The sequence below is a fragment of the Notamacropus eugenii genome, chromosome 2, assembly GCF_028372415.1.
Source record: "Notamacropus eugenii isolate mMacEug1 chromosome 2, mMacEug1.pri_v2, whole genome shotgun sequence".
Lineage (NCBI taxonomy): Eukaryota > Metazoa > Chordata > Mammalia > Diprotodontia > Macropodidae > Notamacropus > Notamacropus eugenii.
In genome coordinates, this window is record NC_092873.1 from 186056264 (window position 1) to 186080833 (window position 24570).

The 24570-nt window shown below is 39.1% G+C and overlaps 1 long non-coding RNA gene across 1 annotated transcript; it reads left to right on the forward strand.

The window, feature by feature from the left end:
- Positions 1-7130: 7130 nt before the first annotated feature.
- On the forward strand, positions 7131-20041 carry LOC140526609 (uncharacterized). The gene is made up of 3 exons (XR_011974441.1): positions 7131-7422; positions 14877-15045; positions 18664-20041. It is a non-coding gene; the product is annotated as an uncharacterized lncRNA (long non-coding RNA).
- The last annotated feature ends 4529 nt before the right edge of the window (positions 20042-24570 follow it).

A 24570-nucleotide genomic window follows, 5' to 3' on the forward strand; every position in this document is an offset into this window, starting at 1 on the left:
AGGTAATACAAGAAAAAAAAGTTACGAAGAGAATACAATTGCCTCTCAATTTTCTTATATAGTAGCAGAGCCTGAGCCCAGAGGTATTTGGCCTATTGTTCACCTCACAGGAGGCAGAGAACAGTTCCTGAGACAATCCCAAATTGTGGATAGTCTGTACCTAGATATCCTTCCACATCACAAAGTTTGTAAGGGCTGACTCTAGGCCAAGTTACCCTGTGGTTGAATATTATCTCCTAGAGTTCTGGATCCTCTCATCTTCTTCCCTTTCTTTATTTGATTATATCACAAACTCCAGGGAAACCGTATAGAAAAGGGCCTCCAACACTGGGCTCAAGCAGACTGCATGTAGTCCTGGGGGAACCTGACCTCAAAGAGAAGAAAGAGGGTTTATCTCATACTATGTGGCTCATTATGCCCTATTCCAAGTCTCAGCAGAATTGCCTGAATATGGCTCATGCCTAGGGTTTTATCTGAAAGCGAATCATCTCTACGTTTATGATTCTCAGATTATCTACCTTTAGCTTCTTTCCTAAACTCTAGATTTATATCTCTAACTGCCTATTGGACATCTCAAACTAGATACCCTATAGACATCTTAAATTCAGCATGTCTGAAATTGAACTCATGTTCTTTCTCCCCAAAGTCTTCCCTCTTCTAGTTTTCCTATTACCATGGGAGAGTACCACCATTCTTCCAATTACCCAGGTTCACAACCTACGTGTCATCCTTGACTTTTCACATTCACTCGCTCCCCTTACCCAATATATTGCCATGTTCTGTCAATTATACCTTTCTAATATCTCTCACGTATGCCCTGCTTCTGTTCTGACATAACCAACTCTCTGGTGCAGGCTGTTAATACCTCACACATGGACAATTGCAATAGCCTGCTGGTTGGTATGTCTCATTATTATCCAAAAAAAGTGGCTCAGCAAACATCAGTAAACTACCAACCTATTGCCTACCTTCCACCAATATAACATTTTATGAGAATAACCTGCATATGTATAGGGGGCAGATTTGTTGAATGCATCAAAAGGGAACATGAAAGCTTTTTAAATCAGTATTCCACATCAGACATATCTTTATCATCACATGATTGCCTAAAAAATGTAGTGAATGCAAGATTGCACTGTAATTATATTTGGTAACTATGAATAAATATTCAATTCACTAGAGTATAGCTGTCTTAAAGGCTCTTCCAACACAATTTCTACCAATCATATGTCAAAATAATGCAAAATTCATTCAAGGATATAACAACAGAAACAATCTTGCTGAAGAAACCTGGTCCTCTCATTATTAATATGAAGTGAGGCACGAAACAGGAGGAATTTATATTTTTTCTTATATATTTCATTTTCCTTGATTTGGCCCAATGTTCTAGCCTGTCACACGCTGACTTCAGAGTTTAACTGTCCCTGCTACCTTTGTGTCATTTGAAAATTTGATAAATTTTCTCTCCATTTCTTTATCCAAATCATTAATAAAAATATTAACAGCATAGAGACAAACACAGATCCCTGATATATTTTACCAGAGACCTCTTTTCAAGATGGAAGCAAAAGATAAACAACTTCTCTTTGAGTGTAGACATTCCATGTAATTGTACTCTCCTTCCACCTTTTGAACAAGAGTAGTTTAACAATAATAAACTACTGTTGGGTTCAGGGTCTAGAACTTTGTGCCATCTCCCTCTCCATAAAGGGACTCTTCTCAGTTCTGGACCCACATAAATTGTGTTTAGTGCTAAAGCATCTTGGCTATTAATGAAAGAGTTAGGTTTTTCCTGTTGATTCTTTGGCTCTTTATAAGCTCATTTTGAAGCCTCTCAGAAAATTACTTTAGGCTAAGATTTTGGTTCACATTTAGGGTCCACCCAAAAGGGAATAAAAAATGTACTCAAGGTACAATTTAGATCAGGCACAGGGAAGCTACTTATTTCCTTTACACAAAGAAAAAAAAAACACAAAAGTCTCATATGTGTGCATTGACAGAAAAAATCTTTAAAGAAACAGAAGTCATAACTTATAATTACTATTATGCTCTCCTGGCAGATTGAGACTTAAACATCTAAACATGAGGCAGTTTATCAAACTGCTGAATTGGCATTTTACATTTCACCTCTGCTATGCACTGTGTACCTCAGCTAATGTCAAAGTGGATAGCGTGCGGAGCCTGAATCAGGCTCACCTTCCTGAGTTCAAATCCAACCTCAGACACTTACCAGCTGTGTGATCCTGGATAAGTTGTTTAATCCTGTTTACTTCAGTTTCCTCATCTGTGAAAGGAGCTGGAGAAGGAAATGGCAAACCACTCCAGTATCTTTGCCAAGAAAACTCCAAATTTGGTCATGAAGAGTTGGGCACAACTGAAACAACTCAACAGCAACAAAATGCACTGTCTAGGGAAGTTAGGTGGCTCAAGGGATAGAGTTCTAGGCCTAGAGTCAACAAACTCATCTTCCTGAGCTCAAATCTTGCCTTGAACACTTACTAGCTGTGGGAAAGTCACTTAACCCTGTTTGCCTCAGTTTCTTCATCTGCAAAATGAGTTGGAGAAGGAAACAGCAAACCTCTCCAGTACCTTTGCCCAGAAAATCCCAAATGGAGTCACAAAGAATTGGACATCACCAAAACAACTGAACAAAATCATTTCTTTCCGGTCAATGTCTTCTGACAAGCCAGGCCAAAGATTGAACTCAACCTCCAACTGATGTTCTTTTTCTCCTTCCAGAAGCATGATGATGAATGAAGAAAAGTCACCTTCTGCATCATCTGAGGAACCAGGACTCAGAGCTCTCAAACTCAAAAAGGTAGCATCCAGAACTGGACCAGTCTCAGGACCAATGCTTAATCATCTACACTTGAGCAAAGATCAGCAGAAGCAACAGCCAAGGGCCCAAAGCCTAGAATTCATGGAATCTAAACTTTACAGTACAAATCAGAATTCAGCCAAAAGGTCCCACTTGAGAGCCTAGAGGGCCATATGTGGCCTCCAGGCCACAGGTTTCCCCACCCCTGGATAAGGGGTGGCAGCTTAAGCTGCCAAGTACTTTCTATTCACCATTTCAGGGTTGGGGGTCACCAGCCTTTCAAGGAGAAGCACAAAGTTTCCACTTACTCTTGTCACACATGAAGAGAAGAGAGGGAAGAGGTTGGTTCATTTTCTTTAAAAGATCTACTGAGTCAGAATCTACTGAGTTAGCAGCTCCCACTAAGGAACTAATAGGGGCACACTTGGCCATCTCAAAGTACCAAGTCCTTTAATATTGAGTTATATGCACCTCAAGATTCCTTAGGAGTTTCCAAGGAGCTCCATTGCCCTCTGGGATGGCCTCTGGAAGTATCCCCACACATGCTTAATGGGGCATGCAGAAGAAGCATTATTAAACTGTTTTACTAAAATCTAAATGGAATATCAACAACTTCACCTATATTATCTCTTGGACTAACAGTATAGTAATTCTGTCCAAAAAGTACACAGCGCATACCTGACATGACATGATGAACAGTAAAAACAGCTAACATTTATATAGTTCTTACAATGTGTCAGGCACTGTGCTAAATGCTAAAAGCATTACCAATAGTATCTCATTTGATCCTCACAACAACCCTGGGAGGTAGGTGCTGCTATTATCCCTCTTTTACAGAAGAGGAAACTGAGGCATTGGTTAAGGGATTTGCCCAGCATTGCACAGCTAGTAAGTATCTGAGGCCACATTTGAACTCAGATCTTCTGACTCCAGGTTCTCTATCCATTGTGCCAATTAGTTGCCTAGCACAATAAAGCCATGTTAATTCTTTATAATGATCATAGATGACTTTTCTAGCTGTTTACCAATCATCTTTTTAATATTAGGCAACTTAGTCTTGAATATATTTAAGAGCAGCTAGGCGGTAGGGTAGATAGAGCACTGGGACTCTATTCAGGTCTACAAGACCTGAATTCAAGTCCAGGCTCAGATACTCACTAGCTGTGTTGTAACCTTTGTCTCAATTTCCTCCTTTGTAAAATGGGGATAATAATAGTACCTACCTCCCAATGTTGTTGTAAGGATCAAATGAGATAATAATTATGAAGTATATGGTACATAGTAAGCGCTATGTAAATGTTAGCTGTTACTATTATTTCCAGGAATTGAAGTCAAGTTCACTGGCCTATAATTCACAGACTCCACTGTGGCTTGTCAAAAAATCTCTCAAGTGACTGTACTGCTTCTAATATCAAGATTTTTGTGAAGAAAGCACTTGGAAAACTCTTATAGAAACTAGACTTATAGAAATGTGAGCTACTCCACAGTTGTGAGCTTTAACAGGTGGAAGAGTAGCTGTTTCAGAGCCAATTGGCTAAAATGTTACATTTCTGTACTTGTTATATTTAGACAGCAAGTTTTCAGTTTGAAACCTTGAAATGGATTCCATACCATGATTCAACTTGGTATGGTACATGAGCTTAATTAAAGCCAAAGGTCATAGAAATGATACAGGGAGGCATCTGGATCTTTAATCAGAATACTTAAGGGAAATAGTTTGTTTTTAGCATTGCAAACCATAGCTTCTTCAAAGTTCAACTTGCAGATTTTTCTGTCTCTGCTACTCACCTGGAATCATTGAGTTTTCTACTATTAGGCAATAAAAGAGAACTGATATTTTATAGTTAAATACATTTTGAAAGCACGACTTTCCCTTTCAGAATGTCCCTTCTCAAGAACCACAGCAATTAGGCATTTAGACAAAAGTATACCTACTAGCTATATAATATTACAGCCTGGGAAAACATGAATTTTTGGACAGATTTTTAAAAAATTATTAGAATAGAAATAAAGGACAATGCCAGGAGACATGCACCTTCTTGGAAGCAATTTAATGAAGGATGAAAGATGTCTCTCCTTGACAGAGAAGAATTTGATTCTCTTTCTACTATAAAATACTAGCTGCTGTGCTAACACTTTGGAGACCTTACTACAATGCTTATTTCCATTTCTTGGTTCTCAGTCAACGATATTTATTGTATGTGTACAGTTTTTTATGTGACAGTTCTCTTAAAAATTCCTTCAAGTCCAAGGTCACAGGACTGAATTTAGAACTAAAAGGGGCATTAGAGGTCATTGAGTCCAACCCCTTCGTTTTACAGATGAGGATCTGAGGCCCAAACAGATTAAATGACTTGCCCAGGGTCTTACAGCTTATTCAAGGACAGAGTTGAACTAAAGTCTTTCCAATTCCTGGACTAGATTTCAGATATTCTAATTTTTAATTGATCACTGTGGTCGTTACTTTTCTTATTCACAAGCCTGTCTGGTGAAAACCAACTCAGTCCGATCTTCAATTCCCTAAACACCATTATGACTTCTCTACTGTTAAACTTAAAAATCAAGGCGTTTTTGGATAGAGACTTTTATTATCTTAATAAAGTAAGATAGTCAGCCTATTAAGTATAAACTTTATCTTGGAGCCAGTTGCTTAAAGTGACCAGAGGTTTTCAATGCTCTGAGGAGCACTCCTGTTCTGGAGAGATTATCCTACCCAATTCTACCCACATTGTGAAGACCAATCGAATACCCATTTTCTCAGCAAAGGTGACACTAATGACATATTGGCATGGCTCACAATGGCACATATATTCAAATGGGGCACCAGGGTAGACTTGATTCACTTACTCTAGGCATATTCAGGCATTATTACTAAGTCCTATAAAGCTGAGAACAGAGAGAGCAATATATTCAGTTATTGATCCGAACACAATTTAATGTTGAAAGAATTTCAAGAGAAAAAAAGTAGATCAAGGTTAGGACAATAATAATGGTACAAGTGGCATGTTTGATGTCATTTTAAGAACATCTAGGCCAAAACAGTAGACCAGGGGTGAACTCTATGGCCTGTGTCTGGCACATAGTGTGTGCTTAATAAATGCTTATCAATTGATTGATTGATTTCTTACTAATGACACTCTTGCTGAGTTCCCTAATCTGTCTCTCATACTAAATATACCGTTCTTTTGTATTCATTACAGACATTGATGTCAGGAAAATACCAGACATGGAGGATGAAGGCTACCCCTCATCTATAAAATGAGTTAGAGAAGGAAATGGCAAACCATTCCAGTATCTTTGTCAAGAAAACCCCAAACTGAGTCACAAAGAGTCAGACATGATTGAAACAACAACAGCATATATTAGGTACTGTGCTAAGCGCTGGACCACAATATACTTTGCTCAGAAATATTGAGCAAATGACCAGCTGTTTACTGTAAACTGAACTAACAGATGATTGCCCCTTTTTTGGTGGCATGGCTTCTGAGGGGTTAGGAGGGGTGGGGTGGGGAAAGGGGGATCTGTTGACCTTGGTGACCAATAACAATAGGTCAGCAGGCCAGGTAGATGAATTTTAAACGACAAGTTCAGTTTTTAGCATCAGTCCTTTCCCTGATACTGTCATTATGTATTGATCCTTACTGGCAAGGTGAATGGCTGCAAACCTTAAAATGTTGTTTTTTTCTTTAAGGTTTTGCTGCCAAGAATTCAAAGGAAGGGAGTACAAGGTAGTAGAAAGAATGCTGGATTTGAGGTATCAGAAAGCCTAGGATGGATGCTTGGCTTTGCAAATGAAGTAATAAATATAAAAGCGATATAAAAATGCTATCTATTCTCCTCCATTAGAATATAAACTGCTAGAAGGCAGGGACCATTATTTTCCCCCTTTTTTGCATAACAGGGTTTAGCACAACAGCCTGGCACTTAGTAAACACTTAACAAATGCTTGCTGTGTGACTGATTGTTACTTACTAGCTGTGTAATCTTAAACAAGTGATGCTATCTCTCTGGATCTCAGTTTCCCCTTCCAAAAAAAAAAAAAAAGATGGAATTGATTAGACTCAATTCAAACAGTTCATAGAATTATGGAATAAGAAATTTGGAACCTTAGTTGTGCTAGTCATGAGAAGGCAAGAATGGGTATAAAGATAAACGACACTGACCTTACCCTCCAGAAGCATACAATGTAGTAGTGAGGAAATGCCTGTTCCCACATAAATATAATACAAAGTAAAGTTTGAAGGTCATGATAGGCAAGGATGGGCTGGTAAATGTTTAACAACCAACTGGGGGTGGTAAGGGTGGGATTTACTCACCACACATTTTTAAGTTTATTCTTCATTGTTAAGATTTTCCCCATCAATTTTTTAAGTCTAGAAAATCACGAGAACAATAAATCTAGTCCTAATTTGTAGCATGTGCTAATTTCCAAGATGTAGATGCTCACACTAAAAATTAACCTGCTCTCATGATCTGCTTTGAGCTGGCTTCAGTATACCCCTGAAGCGCAGTGAGAGGCTAAAAGTGGAAGGGACTGCTTCCAGATGGGGATCCAGGAAGACGTCTAGAAAGAGATGACATTTGAGCTGAGTTTTGAATGACAGGTAAGATTTTAACCAGGGTGGATGTTGGGGGAAGGGTACTGTGATAGCAAGATATATGAACAAAGGCACAGAGATAGGAAAACATGGAAAATGTTTGAGGAATGCTAAGGGGTCCTATTGTGCTATAGAGGATCCAAAACAGGACTTACCCAAGGGACCTGCCCTGCCCTCTGTTTACTTTTATGGGTCAGTAAAGACATTAACTAAAACCCTCCCTTGGGCACAATGTACACAAAGGCTTTGATCTCTCTCATATAGTGCTGGTCAGTACCCAGATTAATCCCAAAGTTCCCTTCCCCACAGAGAGTGAAATCCTAAAATGAACTTACTCCTATGATTGTCTGATGCTACTTCTGGAACCCTTTGGGCACTCATCCACGCCCATACAAAAGACCCCAGTACTGAAGTGGCAAGGTACTTGTGTCCTCTTGCTTCATGTGACCATTAGCTCTAGCTCTGCTTTTCTTGTTGCTCTTCCTCCTGTCTCATACCCACTCTAGATGCCAGATCTAGAGCTGAAAGAGATCTCCTATGGCATGTAGTCTAATCCTCTGCTTTTAGAGATGAGGAAACTGAGCAGGCCTTCAGAGAAGCTGTATTTTTTTTTTTTTTTTACAAAGCTTAGCTTTCTGTTAGTCATGAAAGTAGATGGTCCGTGGGCCCAAAACTTTATTTTAAAAATTTATTTATTCTTTCTTCTGACATTAACATCAAATAAAATAGGCATTTCCATATGCATAGAGTGGAACAGAAAAAGAGGATTATACATGAAAGTGCAGATATTTGCTCTGTATAGCTTGCTTTTCTTTTTTAAGTATATAATAAATTCGACAAGTAATTTTTAAACCTGACTTGCTTGTCTGTGATCCTTTCTGCCCTTCCTTCTGCTTTCCTCTTTGAATTAAAAAAAAAAGTTTCGGGGCTCAGCCAAGATGGTGGAGTAGAAAGATGGACCAGTAGAAATCCCTTCCCCCCATAGTCCATAAAATACCTGTAAAAAATGACTCCAAACAAATTCTAGAGCAGCAGAAGCCACAAAATGATAGAGTGAAAGAGATTTCCAGCCCAAGGCAGCCTGGAGGCTGACAAGAAAGGTCTATCACGCTGGACTTGGGGTGGCGTGCAGCCCACAGAGCACAGCACAGCCTTGGTTGCACATGGCACTGGTAGGAACAAGACTGGAGCAGGCCTCAGGGGTGGAAGCCCTGGCAACAGCTGCAGTTCTCAGATTGCTCAACCCACAAACACCAAAAACAGCTTCAAAGGTCAGTGAGAAAGCTCTCTCACCTGGGTGAGAAGGGAATGTGTTCTGGCCCCACTGGCAGCAGCAACTGCAGTGGCAGCATCCATTTTTGGAGCCCTCAAGCTAAAGTTCCTGGGGGAATTGAGCCACTGATATGGATCTCAGCCCTGAATGGTGGCCCTGGGGTGGGGAAGAGTGCTGGCAGTGGAGCTGGTGGAGGCTCTGAAGAGGGAACCCTACTGGCAGATCCTTGGCAGAACAGAGTGCTTGTGGTTACTCAAGGAAAAGAGAGAAGGCCAGGAGAGGAGTAAACATCTCTCCTTTGATTGTGCCACCTTGGAGGAACTGAGAACTTACAGGTCCCTGGAGTATACCCTCCTCTTGACAAAGGACACAAAAGTCAAGTAACTGGCTGGGAAAATGCTCAAAAAAAAGGAAAAAATAAGACCATAGAAGGTTGCTTTCTTGCTGAACAAGTATTTTCTTTCATCCTTTCAGATGAGAACAATGTATATGATCAGAGAAAGATATAAAAGTCAAGGCTTCTGCATCAAAACTTCCAAAATAAATATGCAATGGTCTCAGGCCATGGAAGAGCTCCAAAAGGATTTTGAAAATCAAGTAAGAGAGGTGGAGGAAAAATTGGGAAGAGAAATGAGAGCAATGCAAGAAAATCATAAAAAGCAAGTCAACAGCTTGCTAAAGGAGACCCCAAAAATGTTGAAGAAAATAACACCTTTAAAAATAGCCTAGCTCAATTGGAAAAAGAGGTCCAAAAAGTCAATGAGGAGAAGAATGCTTTAAAAAACTGAATTAGCCAAATGGAAAAGGAGGTTCAAAAGCTCATTGAAGAAGATAGTTCTTTAAAAATTAGAATGGAGTGGATGGAAGTTAATGACTTTATGAGAAACCAAGAAATCACAAAACAAAACCAAAAGAATGAAAAAATAGAAGATAGTGTGAAATATGTCACTGGAAAAATAACTGACCTGGAAAATAGATCCAGGAGAGACAATTTAAAAATTATAGGACTACCTGAAAACCATGATCAGAAAAAGGAGCCTAGACATTATCTTTCATGAAGTTATCAAGGAAAACTGCCCTGATATTCAAGAAACAAAGGGTAAAATAAATATTGAAAGAATCTACCAATCACCTTCTAAAAGAGATCCAAAAAGAGAAACTCCATGAATATTGTAGCCAAATTTCAGAGTTCCCAAGACAAGGAGAATATATTGCAAGCAGCCAGAAAGAAACAATTAAATTATTGTGGAAATACAATCAGGATAACACAAGATCTAGCAGCTTCTACATTAAGGGGTTGAAGGCCTTGGAATAGGATATTCCAGAACTCAAAGGAAGAGGATTAAAACCAAGAATCACCTACCCAGCAAACCTGCGTATAATACTTCAGGGGAAAAAATGATCATTTAATGAAATAGAGAACTTTCAAGAATTCTTGATGAAAAGTCCAGAGCTGAATAGAAAATCTGGCTTTCAAACACAAGAATCAAGAGAAGCATGAAAAGGTAAACAGGAAAGATAAATCATAACTTACTAAAGTTGAACTGTTTACATTCCTATGTGGAAACATAATATTTGTAACTCTTGAAACTTTTCTCAGTATTTGTGTAGTTGGAGGGATTATACACACACATGCACACACACACACACATACACACACATACATATATATAGACAGAGAGCACAGAGTGAGTTAAACAGGAAGGGATGACATCTAAAAAAATAAAATTAAGGGGTGAGAGAGGAATATATTGGGAGGAGAAAGAGAGAAATGGAATGGGGCAAATTATCTCTCATAAAAGAGGTAAGAAAAAGGTTTTTCAATGGAGGGGAAAAGGGGTGAGGTGAGAGGGAAAAAGTGAAGCTTACTCTCATCACGTTTGGCTTAAGGAGGGAATAACATGTACACTCAATTTAATATGAAAATCTATCTTACACTACAGGAAAGTAGGGGAGAAGGGGATTGGTAGGGGGATGACAGAAGGGAGCGTAAAAAGGAGGGGACAAGATCAAAAGGGAGAATAGGATAGGGGGCAGGACAGGATGGAGGGAAATATAGTTAGTCTTACACAACATGACTACTATGGGAGTCATTTGCAAAACTACACATAAACAACATATATAGCCTATATTGAATTGTTTGCCTTCTCAGTGAGGTGGGTGGGGAGGGAGGAAGGTAGAGAAGTTGGAACTCAAAATTTTAGGAACGAATGTTGAGAATTGTTTTTGCATTTAACTGGGAAATAAGAAATACAAGTAATGGGGTATAGAAAATTATCTTGCCCTATAAGACAAGAGAGAAGATGGGGAGAAGGGAAGAGAGGGGTATGATAGAAGGGAGGGCATATTGAGGGAAGGGGTAATCAGAATGCAAGGCATTATGGGGTGGGGAAGGGAGAGATGGGGAGAAGATTTGGAACTCAAAATTTTGTGGAAATGAATGTTGAAAACTAAAAATTAAAAAAAAAACATTAAAAAAAGTTTCAATGATCTTTTTTTTCACTAGTTTCTCTCTGCCTCTTACTAATCCACCAACCAATGTGGAAAAAGAAAAAACAATGTTCATTGCAATAAACATGTACAGTCAACCAAAACAAATTCCTGCAATGGCCATGTCCAAAAAAATATGTCTCAAGTTGTGCTTTAGTCTTTCTTCTGTCATGTAACGTGTTTCATCATGAGTCCTCTGGAATCCTATGGGTCAGAGTTCCTAAGTCCATCAAAGTTGCTTATCTTTACAATGTTTTTGTTATTGTTTAAATTTTTCTCATGGTTCTGTCAACTTCACTTTGCATTGATTCATGCCAATCTTCCCAGATTTCTCTGAAACCACCCCTTTCGTGATTTATTTCAGCACGATATTATTCCTTTTCAAGAGGAAACAATGATAGTAGGAGTGAGGGTGGGGGTCAGAAAGAGAGTAGGGGGAGCAGAAACCCTTGTCCTTGTTTACCTTTGCTCTTGTCTCTCTTTAAGGGAAGAGAAAGGATCTGCTGCTTCAGTCATGTCCCTGAAACAAGACGGTGAAGGTCAAAGTCAATAGATTTGGCTGTATTGAGCACCTGGTGACCTGGGCTACATTCAAGTCAGATAGAGTAGATATTGTGTCCATCAATGACCCTTCATTGACATCAACCACATGGTTTATATGTTTCAATATGATTCCACCCATGACCAGTTCAAGGGCACTGTCAAAATCCCTCTGGCAAACTATGGCATGATGGTTGTGATGCTGCCCAAAACATCATCCCTGTTTCCAATGGTGTTGCTAAGGCTGCAGGCAAAGTCATACCTGAGCTGAATGGGAAGCTCACAGGCAGGGCCTTCAGTGTTCCTACTCTCAATGTATCTGTTGTGGATCTGACCTGATGCTTGGAAAAACCTTCCAAATATGATTATATTAAGAAAGTGGTGAAGCAAGCATCAGAGGGATTCTTGACCAGGTTGTATCCTATGACTTTAACAGCAACACCCACTCTTCTACCTTTGATGCTGGTGCTGGTCTTGCCCTCAATGACCATTTTGTCAAGCTCATTTCCTGGTATGATGAGTGTGGTTATAACAACCATGTAGTAGATCTCATGGTCTACATGGCCTCCAAGGAGCAAAGTAGAAAGTCATGGATCTTCATCTCCAACCAAAAAAGGAGTTCCACCACTGGGGAGTTCACATTCCTAACCTATATTCCTATATGGGGATCCCATGCCCCATTCACATCCTTGTCCCAAAGCACCTCTGTAGTACGGGGGAGAAGCTTAGAGTCTTATATTATGTACCATCAATAAAGTCAACATTTATTACTCAGTGCCAAAAAATATTATTCTGTTACATTTTTTGAGCCATTCCCCAATGCTTTAGCAAAGAGAGCTGCTATAAAAACTTTTAGCACATATAGATCCTTCTTTTTCTTTGGCCACTTTAGGATATCAGATCCTGAAATGAGGACAAATAGGTGTAACCAATTGGGAAAAATGATAAGTGGTTCCAGGGCTAAAAGGGGAATGCTTTCAAATGGCCAAGTATAGTTACCACTCTGATTGCTGGCCTAACAAAAAACAAGCAATAATCCACAGCAGAAATGCAATATGATCATCCTATTCTCTCTAATTATTTTTTACTTGGCTTTTCTAGTATTTGGGGTAAAACTTTGAATATTTATTGTAGATATAACTAATGCAGATGGGTAAAGTAGAAAGGGTAGGATCTGTAAGTCTGGACAGGGCCCTATCAGATTTTTTAAACCTAATGATTTTTGAAAACTGTATACAAGTCTGCCTCATTCTTTCTCCTTTTCCTTCACATGTTTTTTTATGAACTCAGTAATAATATGAATAGTCATACTGATTTTCTATAAAACCCATGTTTTTCAATCATTGTACTTTTTTTGGTATCCCCAGTGTGGTATTCCTGGCACACAGTAAGCAACTTAATAAATCTTTATTGACCAATTGACTAGCATTCTCTGGCTAGAGTATTTGGACATTCCATCTGTGTGCTCTACAAAAGGGTAGTGCTTAATAAATGTTTATTAAATGAATGTACCAAAGGCTAGTACCTCCACTATACTTTTTATGTATTCCTATTATATATTCCATTTGCATATGCATATATTATAGTGCATGGTATACACTATCTATATTATTCCATAACCAAAATTTTCATAAGCAAACCATGGGGTTCAAGGGATACCATAAGATTGTAGCAAGGAAAAAAATAGAAATAGAAAGGAATAACAAAACTATGAATATTCTTCAGGCCCCTCTAAATTAAAGCTTAAAAAACCACAGTGCTTTGTAAAATATCACATCCAATTGCTGGTGAAAAAAAAATCTTCTGAAACACCCTGTGCATACCACAAACTGAGAGCAAAGCATTTGCTGACCTTGCCGAAGCCCAATCCATGGACTAAAACCAGCCAATCCCCATGTTCAGAGCTGTAGGCAGCGGTGCTGGACAATAATGAAAACCTAATGACTTCCTTTTAACAAAGTGCTGAGCTTGTCTTTGAACTGAGAATTTTGGGGAGAGCTAAAAGTGACCCAGGGGAACTTGTATGACTCTTAACCCTTTGGAGGTTAGGAAGGGAGTAGATAGCAGGCATTGAGATGTTAGAGCTGAAAGACGTCTTAGAAATTGGATAATACGACACCTTGCTTTTAAAGAACACAAAACTGAAGCCCAGGGAGTTCAGTCTTTGGTTTAAGTTCTCATTCAAAAGGCAGCACTCTAACGGCATTCAAACTCAGGTTCATAGTCTACAAAGCTGACGACAAGGACATTAGTCATGTGTCTGAGCAGATCACACATAATACTGATGAAAGGTGTGCTTTCCTCAGGGCTGATAAGGCCCTGGTCCTTATGAGGTGAATGATCAATTCAAATTAACACCAGTTCTATGAGAAGTTCCCTGGCGACTTCAGGCCTAAGCAGGAAATGATTGAAGTTGTTTACCTACAAAGACCTAAGTCATCTGCCAGAATAAAGCATGTTGGAAAATGCAAGGGCATTGTTATAACCTCAGTTCTAGCCTTTCCTTCTAAAACCAGGAGAGCGATGTGTGACCAGTATTACAGATGACAGCTTTATTGACCTACCTGTGACTGAAGGGGAAATAGCTGCTGGATCTGTAATATCCATGACTTCTGACTGCAATTGCTTGACCTGTTCTGTTTTTTACTTGCTTCCTGAAATACTGATCATGCAAATGCAAACCTTTTGGGAAAAGGTTTGAACCTCACAACTGTACCTCATGGCTCTTTTACTACTCTATCTAGTAGACTGAAAGTTTTAAAAGTGCACCTATGTTGGAAAAAAACCCCTAGTCTCTCTACAATGGAATAATGTTCAGTAGAATTCTGTTTATTAAGTGAGTGGTTGCCAGGTAACTTGGACTTTTATCAGTTATCTTCATGATATTTCTGGTGTGAACAGCTGGAGAAATCTATACACAACTTAGTTAATTCAATCTTCCAGGACAACATGTTTGGGTTAAAATCCATAAAACAATTTCATCATGGCAAGGCTCTCAAAAGTACATCCATCCCTCCCAAGTACCCTAAGACAATTCAAATAATCTTAATGAAACAGGTGATTTCAGGGGTCCAGACCTGAGGTACTAGAATTATTTCTTTGTTTTAGAATGAGGAATAACCCTCAGTTTTCATATATGATTTCTTTTTTTTAATAGACTGTATTTCCTATGGACAATGATTGCATCAAACCACTAAGTACTCAAGACCCTCCTCAGGAAAATTTATGTTCATGTGAAAAGAGATAATTTTAGTCATCCACATGGGAATAACAAAGTGGATGAAAAACACATTACTATATAATACCATCAAGCTGGACACTTCCAGGTAAAATATCAATACTTGTGTCTTAGATATGCTTCAAATGAACAATGAGCTGATCCAGGAATTGTGTAGACTTTATTCTTGGGATCATAGATTTAAAAGTAAGGTCAAGCTGCATAGGGACGTGTCAATTGCTGTTAGTGATTCCAAATGGATTGCCTCTGGAAAAGCCTACTCTTTTAATGACAATATTTACCTGCTAATGCTATGTGGTCACAAATAATGAAGCACTGTTATCTCAGAAGAATTAAAATGTTAAAATATTCCCAGAAGTAATAGGGAAAAGCAAGTTGCAGTGTCTTACTAACGATGACACCCTCATGCAAGAAATGGATGTTGTTAATATATATACCTGGGAAAGGTGTAGCAATCGTATAAAAAGAATGAGAACCAGCAGATGGATGGACTGTGTGATACAGCAGTACATCCAATACATTAAAAGAGCAAGGGAAAGTCCACCATGAACTAGATAAACCCTATATGGAAGATTTATAGGAAAACATGGATGTGATGGCACATGATGAACAGGCAAGGAAGAGATGTATCTCTGTAGATTATACAGGGTGTCCCAAAAGTCTTAGTGAGATTTTAAGGTAGTAAAGCTTAAACCAACACTAAGACTTTTTAAAGCTTTAGCCTAAAACCACATGAAGTCTTTTGGGATGCCCTATATCCCTAGTCTGGTAAGACCAACCATAGACCAGAGTTGTGCTGGAGGCAGTTTGAACCAGCAGCCTATTGTTATATTTTTTAATGTGAACATATACATCTCTGAAATCAGCAAATGCTAGATATAAGAGCTTAATTTATTGTTTTGTTGATTATCTAGACTTAAGAAAGTGATGGAGAAAATGGCAATAAGGCAGATTAAATTTACAAGTGTGGCCATCTATAGTTGTTTTTTTTTTTTAATTTTAAGAGAGCTGATTGTTAAAGGTTTACCAGCAAACCACTCCCACAGATCCATTTGTGGTACCTAGCAACCACATGGACTCCAGACAGGCTAATCAGACCCAGCTTTATTAGATTTGACTATTACAATTACTAATTATTTTATTCAATTTTACTATTATAATAACTAATATAATTACTGTTATGAGGAGTAATAACTCATATTTATATATTCCCTTACAAAGCCCTTTGCTCATATTAGCTCATAACCCCATGAAGTACCCAAGTTTAACTATTGCTAATCCTACTTCGTAGGAGAGCATTTTCAGAACAGAGAGTCTAGGTGACTTGCTTAAAGTCACCCATCTCATAAATGTATGAGTTGGGACTTCTACTCAGTTTTTCTTACTCCAAGGCCAGTGTTGCCATGTTCAGAGACCAATGAAGACACTAGGAGAGAGGTGTGAGATTATGGCTATAGTGGCATCTTACAGGATACTCACAGATCAACAGGTTAAGGGATTCATTGAAATTCCTTGTAATAGTCATATAAAAATTTAAGCCACACTGAAGGAATGTGGGAGTGGTGGGGTGGGGGGGAGATGATGGAATCATTTTTAAAGGATATGTCATTTCTAGGGAAATTTGTTCTGGGTAGAATGAAGTTATGCTTTGAGAACCTTTAAATAGCCAGAGGGCACAATAAAGACACTAGTGTCTTGGTTGGATGTAGGGATAAGGTTACGCAAGGTTGTAGAGGGACAGTGATCCAGAAAGGGAGGTGGGAGAGTAACTACTACATGAAAGGCACAGTAGTATAAGACATAAAAAGGTATAGAGCAAGGTCCTTGCCCTGGAGAAATTTATTAATAAGTGTCCCAAAACACTCTATGTAGTTGGAGGAAATGAGACAATCATGTGAAAAATGAATGAAAAATTTAAATAACTTAAATAAATAATGGTTCATTTCAGAAAAGCATATCACAAAGCAGTATATGATTAATCATCAAATGAGCTGCATAGACAAAAAGCTCTAGAGGACTCTAGGAAGGAAGAAAATAAGCATTTAAGCATTTTTTATTTACTCAATAGCTACCACTTTATAAATATTATCTCAGTTAATCAGCACAATTCTGGGTGGTTGGTGATATTATTGTCCTCATTTTTTTTGCAGATGAGGAAACTAGGCAGAAAGGGATTATATAACTTACCTAGGATCAAACAGTTAATAAATATCTGAGGCTGGATTTGAACTCAGGTTTTCCTGTCCACTACACTTCCAAGCTGTTTCCAGCAGTGTAAGATACCACTTCAAGAAGATATTAACAGGAAAGTCTTTCTGGAAGTGATGGGCAGGTTTGGTAAAGAGAAAATTTACCCTCTCTGTAGTCTTGTCTTGGGCCCTCTTGGCACCAACTATATATAAGTGGGGAAAAACATCTGTTCTCCATGCCATCATTGGTACAGGTTGGTTTAGCATACTTTTTGGAACCAGTTAAAATAAAAGTGTAAATACTCAGTTCAGATTAATTTCTTCATGTTATCAGTCACATATTCTAGTGTGAATGAGTTAAATATCCTTTCCCGAAAAAAAGAAGTTTGGATAGGAGGAGAAAAGGGGCAGCTAAGTGGCACTGATACAACTTAGCGTTGCTAAGAACACTGAAATGTCAGGGTCTAAGGCAGCTTCAGCCTAGAATGAATTCACACAATCAAACCTTCTTCTAGTCAAGTGACAAGGTTTATGGTAATGCCAATAGAGGTTGAGATTCTTAGGGAACCTGCAACTTAATGGGAAAAGACTGATGCTTATAGACAAAAAAGGACAGTGAAAGTAGTCCAGGGTGGGCCAGGTACAACCTGTGAAAGGACATCAAATAGGCTAATTAGGTGATCCAAATGGGATTAAGTGAAGGTCGTCTGGGGTGAGCCAAGAGTACAGTGAAAGGAATGTTAAGGAAACTAGTCAGGTGATCTAGGTGGGCTGGAGTGGAAGCTCCAATGATCTGGGCTGTTGAAATGTATGAGAAGGGGGCAGAGCCAAGATGGCAGAGTAGAAAGACACATATACTCTAGCACTTCCCCCACAGCCCACAAAATACCTGTAAAAAATGATTCTCAACAAATTCTAGACCAGCAGAAGCCACAGAACAACATAGTGAAAGAGGTTTCCAGCCAAAGGTAACCTGGAAAGGGAAAGGTCTAGCCCATGGGATGCTGAGTGGAGCAGAGCCCAGCCCTGGCCATACAGCACTGGGAGGAACAGGACCTGAACAGACCTCTGGGGCAGAATTCCCAGCAGGGAGGGTCCCAGATTGCTCAACACACAAGCAACAAAGAAAGCTCCAAAGGTCAGTGTGGGAGGCCTTTCCCAGCTGGGTGAGAGGGGGAGTAGAGTCTCCCCAGCATTGGCCCCAGCTAGTGGTAGAGGAGGCAACAGTAGTAGCAGCAGCAGCAGCAGCAGGTGGCAGGCAGCTACGGTGGCTGCAGAAGCAGCCTGAGCCCATTGTCTAGGCAGCTCAGCTTAAAGCCTGTGGGGGAATTGAGCAGCTGATCTGAACCTCAGCCTGGAGCATGGTACTGGGGGGAGGAGGAGTACTAGGTCCTTTCTTTTAACAAAGGATTCAGAAGTCAAGCAACTGCCTGGGAAAATGCCCAAAAAAGGGAAAAAAAATAAGACCATGGAAGGTTACTTTCTTGGAGAACAGGTATCTCATTCTCTCCTTTCAGATGAGGAAAAACAAGGCATACTGTCAGAGGAAATCAAGGCTTCTGCATCCAGTACCTCCAAAATGAATATGAAATGGGTTCAAGCCATAGAAGATCTTGAAAAGCGAGTCAGCAGCTTGGTAAAGGAGAACAAAAAAAATGCTGATGAAAATAACACCTTTAAAAATAGGCTAACTCAATTGGAAAAAGAGATCCAAAAAGCCAATGAGGAGGAGAAGTTAAAAAGCAGAATTAGCCAAATGGAAGAGAAGGTTCAACAGCTCACTGAACAAAATAGTTCTTTAAAAAAGAGAATCAAGTTCAGGGAAGCTAATGACTATGAGATAAACCAAGAAGTTAAAAAACAAAACAAAATATTGAAAAAATAGAAGACAATGTGAAACATCTCATTGGAAAAACAACTGACCTGGAAAATAGATCCAAGAGAGACAATTTAAAAATTATGGGACTACCTGAAAGTCATGATCAAAAAAAGAGCCTAGACATTATTTTTCATGAAATTATCAAGGAACACTGCCATGACATTCTAGAACCAGAGGACAAAATAAATATTGAAAGAATCCACCAATCGCACCCTGAAAGAGACCTGAAGAGAGAAACTCCTAGGAATATTGTGGCCAAATTTCAGAGTTCCCAGGTCAAGGAGAAAATATTGCAAGCAGCTAGAAAGAAACAATTGGAGTATTGCGGAAATACAATCAGGCTAACCACAGGATCTGGAAGCTTCTACAATTGAAGGGCTTGGAATAGGATTTTCCAGAAGTCAAAGGAACTGGGATTAAAACCAAGAATCACCTACCCAGCAAAGCTGAGTATAATATTTCAAGGGAATAAATGGTCTTTCAATGATATAGAGGACTTTCAAGCATTCATGATGAAAAGACCAGAACTGAATAGAAAATCTGACTTTCAAACATAAAAATCAAGGAAGCATGAAAAGGTAAACAGGAAAGAGAAATCATAAGGGACTTTCTAAAGCTGAACTGTTTACATTCCTACATGGAAAGATAATATTTGTAACTCTTGAGACTTTTCTCAGTATTTGGGTAGGTGGAGGGATTATACACATACACACACACACACACACATGCACACATATAAACAGAGAATGCAGGTTGAGTTGAATCAGAAGAGATGATATCCATAAAAAAAAATTAAATTAAATTAAGAGGTGAGAGAGGAAAATATTGGGAGGAGAAAGGGAGAAATGGAATGGGGCAGGCTATCACTCATAAAAGAGATAAGAATAATTTTGTTCAATGGAGGAGAAAAGGGAGGAGGTGAAAGGGGAAAAGTGAAGCTTACTCTCCTCACATATGACTTAAGGATGGAATAACATGGTCACTAAATTTGGTATGAAAATCTAGCTTACACTACAGGAAAGTAGGGGAGAAGGGGACAAGTGGGGTGAGGGGGATGATAGAAGGGAAGGCAAATGGGAGAAAGGAGTAACTGGAAGTAGACACTTTTGGGAAAGGACAAGGTCAAATGAGATAACAGAAAAAAAGGGGGGGACAGGGGAGGATGGAGGACAGTATAGTTAGTCTTACACAACATGACAGTTATGGAAGTCTTTTGCAAAATGACACATATATAGCCTATATTGAATTGCTTGCCTTCTCAGTAGGGATGGGTAAGGAGAGAAGGAGAGAGAGAAGTTGGAATTCAAAGTATTAGAAATGAATGTTGAGAATTATTATTGCATATAACTGGGAAATAAGGAATACAGGTAATGGGTTATAGAAATTTATCTTGCCCTACAAGAAAAGAGAAAAGATGGGGATAAGGGAAGGATGGGGTGTGATAGAAGGGAGGATACATTGAGGGAATGGGTAATCAGAATGCAAGATATTAGGAGGTGGGGGGAGGAGAGAGATGGGGAGAAAAATTGGAACTCAAAATTTTGTGGAAATGAATGTTGAAATCTAAAAATCAAGCAATAAATAAACAAATAAATGAATGAATGAATAAATAAATAGATGAATAAATAAATAAATAAAACTTCTGAATAAAAAAATGAAATGTATGGGAAAATTCAGGGACTAGCTTGCTTTCAAAGACATGGTCTTTTCCTTTTAGGGGTTCAGGTCTAATCACCTGATCAGCACAGTGGAAAAGGTGTCAGGCCTGGAGTCAGGAAGACCTAAGTTCAAGTCTGACTTTAGACACTTACTAGCTGTGTGACCACAGGCAACTCACTTAACCAAGTTTACCTCAGTTTCCTCATCTGTAAAATGAACTGGAGAAGGAAATGGTAAACCACTCCAATATCTTTGTCAAGAAAACCCCAAATGGGGTATCGAAGAGTCAGACATGACAGAACAAAAATAGGAAGAGAAAAAGCTACCCAAGCCTATGGAAACAACGTTAAGTGAGGGAAAAAGTAACAACGTAGGAACATATAGCTTTACCTCACCACTGCTTAGGGCCAATCATGATGAAGGAGTATAGTCAAGGCTGTACTGGTAAATATTTAACAAAAAGCTTTCTGGGAAAGCAAAACGCACTTTTAAGTTTAATATGAAGTATTAGTATTTTCTTTATTGTTTTCTTAAGTCTAGACAATCAACAAAATAATAAATTAAGTCCTGATTTGTAGTTTGCTACAATTGACTCCCCCTAACCCACACAAACTGGCTCCAGCAGGCCACTGGAGTCAGAACTGAAGGGACAGTGGGCCCTTCATTTGAAATGAGAAAACCTAGTTCTGAATATTGACTTTGCTGCATGCTTCCTGTGGGTCCCTTCTCCTCCCTTGGATTTCGTTTTCTGCTCTGTAAAATAAGGGGCTTGTATTAGATGGTATCTTTAAGATTCCCTCCAGCTCTGAATTTGGGGATTCCACAATTCTTTATTTCCCCATAGTAAGTCTTGGATAGAAATAATGTTGTTTGTCCTTTGTTTTTGAAGAGAATCAATGACTTCAGAAGGTGATGTCTTACCTTGGTGCGAATTGGATTTAAGTGAGGCAGAGCTGTACAAAGCCATCAGTTTCACTCTCTTTTCTAGAGTCATCCAAGCCCAATGGCAAGACAAGATCAGGACATCTGGAGATGGTCCGGGATGCAGTGGATGATGATTCAATGTCTGACCAGGCTCTAAGTGCTCCATAGCTCCTGCTTCAGCCATCTTCATGGCCATGGGAACATATTGTTCTCATCCACTCATTCCAATGGGGGAAGCCTTCATATACTTGGGGTAGATAGTCCCCCTAACTCATCAATCAGTTATCCTCAACCTGGTTTAACTCTGCTGCTAAGATGGTTTTTCCTGAGGATAGAGATATAGAATGCTTCTGTAGTCAGGGTCTAGGGGTACAGATAGGAATGTGCTGGTAAATGTTTAACAAATAGCTCTCAAAAAAAAATGCTGGTATGACACACTTTCAAATTTAATCTCACTGCTGACATTTTCTTAAGTTGAGACAACCAACAAAGTAATAAGTCAAACTTTCATTTGTCATGTTTACTGATTTCCAAGGTGTCAATGATCACACTGAAAATTTAAGGGTCACGAGCTAGCTCCAGCACACTTCAACCTTGATAGAAGTGTTTAGGTTACTAGAATCTACCTGCTACTCCCTCTTGGATGCTTCCCACTTCAGGTGGGAAGGGGCATCCTTCCTCAAAACTTTCATTTTTCGGAATGTGACTTTACCTTAGTCAAGGCGTCCAACCTCATTCAGAAGCGGACTATGCAGTCAGTATAGTGGAGGGAGTGAACTTTCCTGAAGCATCTTCCTTTTAAGGAAGCTTCTTTTCCTAATGCCACTTTTTTAAGGGGAAGGCAAAGGAAGGAGAAGGAATTATAGCACCTACTATGTGCTAGTCATGGTGCCAAGTGCTTTCACAAATATTATCTCATTTGATTCTTAAAGCAACCTTGGGGGAATAAGTACAATTATTATTCCTATCTTGAGGAAACTGAGGCAAACAGAAGTTAAGTGACTTGGGCAGGGTCATACAATAGTAAGTGTCTGAGGTCAGATTTGAACTAGGGCGTCTCTACCTTCAGGCCTAGCACTCTACTACCTTTTCAGTTGTTTGAGCTCTTTGGTGTCCAAGGGTACTCATGAGGTCCAGGTTCACATGCGTTGTTGCTCCACTTGGAGTATACAAAATTACTTCAAAATAAATAGCAATACACTTTTTTTCTTACTTGAATTAAGTCTCATAGGCAGATTAGAGTCATGGTAACTCAGACGAAGGATCCAAATATCTATTCTTCTGTCCTTATCTACCACAGGCCATTCTTTCTCCTTCCCCTTCACAGATAATGCAGTAAGAATGAGTAAGATTGGTCCTTTACACAGGGAGCATTTGTATTCATTAAAACAAAAGGAGTAAGAATAATTTTAAAGAACAGAAAACTTTGCTCTCTGGGGAGGCTGAGAGAGAGAAGATGAAGAACGGGGTAGAGGAAGTGTCACCATCATCCATTACAGCAGAATCAAGTAGCCACAGTGTCTCTTGTGGTGGTTCTAGGGTAGGCAAAATACATCTCTAACCTCCTCTTTCCAGACTCTTTTCCAAGAGAAACTTCCATTCCTGCCAGAAGAGGAAGCAGAAGATTGGGGCAGAGGCTACTCTGTTCTCCTTAGAGAGAAGGGGCACCAGGCTAGAAGAACCAGGTTTTACCCTTACACACACACACACACACACACACACACACACACACACACACACACACACACACACACACACACACACAGAGTTCTTGCTACTTTATACATGTATCATCTACTCAATGTAAAATATAATCTCCTTGAATGCAGGGATTGTTCTGGTTTTGCCTTTCTCTAGCACGTCACAAAACTCATAGTTGTTGAGTCATTTTAATCATGTCTGGTTCTTTGGGAACCTATTTGGATTTTTGTTATTGTTGTTTGACAAAGACACTGGAATGGTTTGCCATTTCCTTCTCCAGCTCATTCTACTCACAGTAGGCATTTGGAAATGTTGAATTGAATTAGAGATTGTCTAGACCAGGGAATCTTAACTGGACCCCTTGGGCAGTCTGGCGAAACTTTTGGACCCCTTCTCAGAATAATGTTTTTAAGTAATTGAAGGAAATGTAAAATTTCAGTTAGAGGTTAGTGCAAATAAAGATTTAATGTCTTTTTTTCCCATCCAAGTTCATAGACTCTCCCCAACTCCCCACTGGAAATCTAGTCACAGATTCCTTTGGTGAACTTCAGATCAAGGACTCTTGTTACAGACCAATCCTTCCTTTCCAATTCCCACTCCTCCAGTTTTACAGATGAGGAAACAAAGGCTCAGAATGAAGTAGGGGGTGGGGATGGGAAGGATCTTACCCAAGGTCACACAAATAGCAAGAAGTAGAGTGGGATAAGAACCCAAGTCCTCTGCCTTCAGATCTTGCCATGGCACTAACTCCATCCCTATAGAAAGCATGAATCCCCTCTAGAGACTAGAGAGAGAGACAGCTTGATCTACTCGTACCACAGATTCTGAGCCTCAAATTGGTTAACACCTTCACGGTTCCTCCTCCAAATTATCTCACATATATTATATATTTGCATTTCCCTTTACTTGTACTTATTTATCTATGTACATGTTGCTTCAGCTAAATGGAAACTTTTTGAAGACAGGACTTTTTTTGGTCTTTGTATTTCTTTGCACCAGCACAGAGGATAGCACATAGTGAGGATTTAATAAATTTTCATTCAATGGTCCTATTCACCTATTCTAGAAGAGAAAGATGACACCTAGATTATTATCCAATAATACCGTTCTCTTCTATGAGATTGCAACCTCATAGAAGAAAAAATACTATAATATTGTCATGCTCATAGTATATGAGCACTCACCTTTCTTTAGAAAATGGTGAAATATGTATAACCTATATCAGATTACTTACTGTCCTACAGAGGGGAGAGAGGAGGGA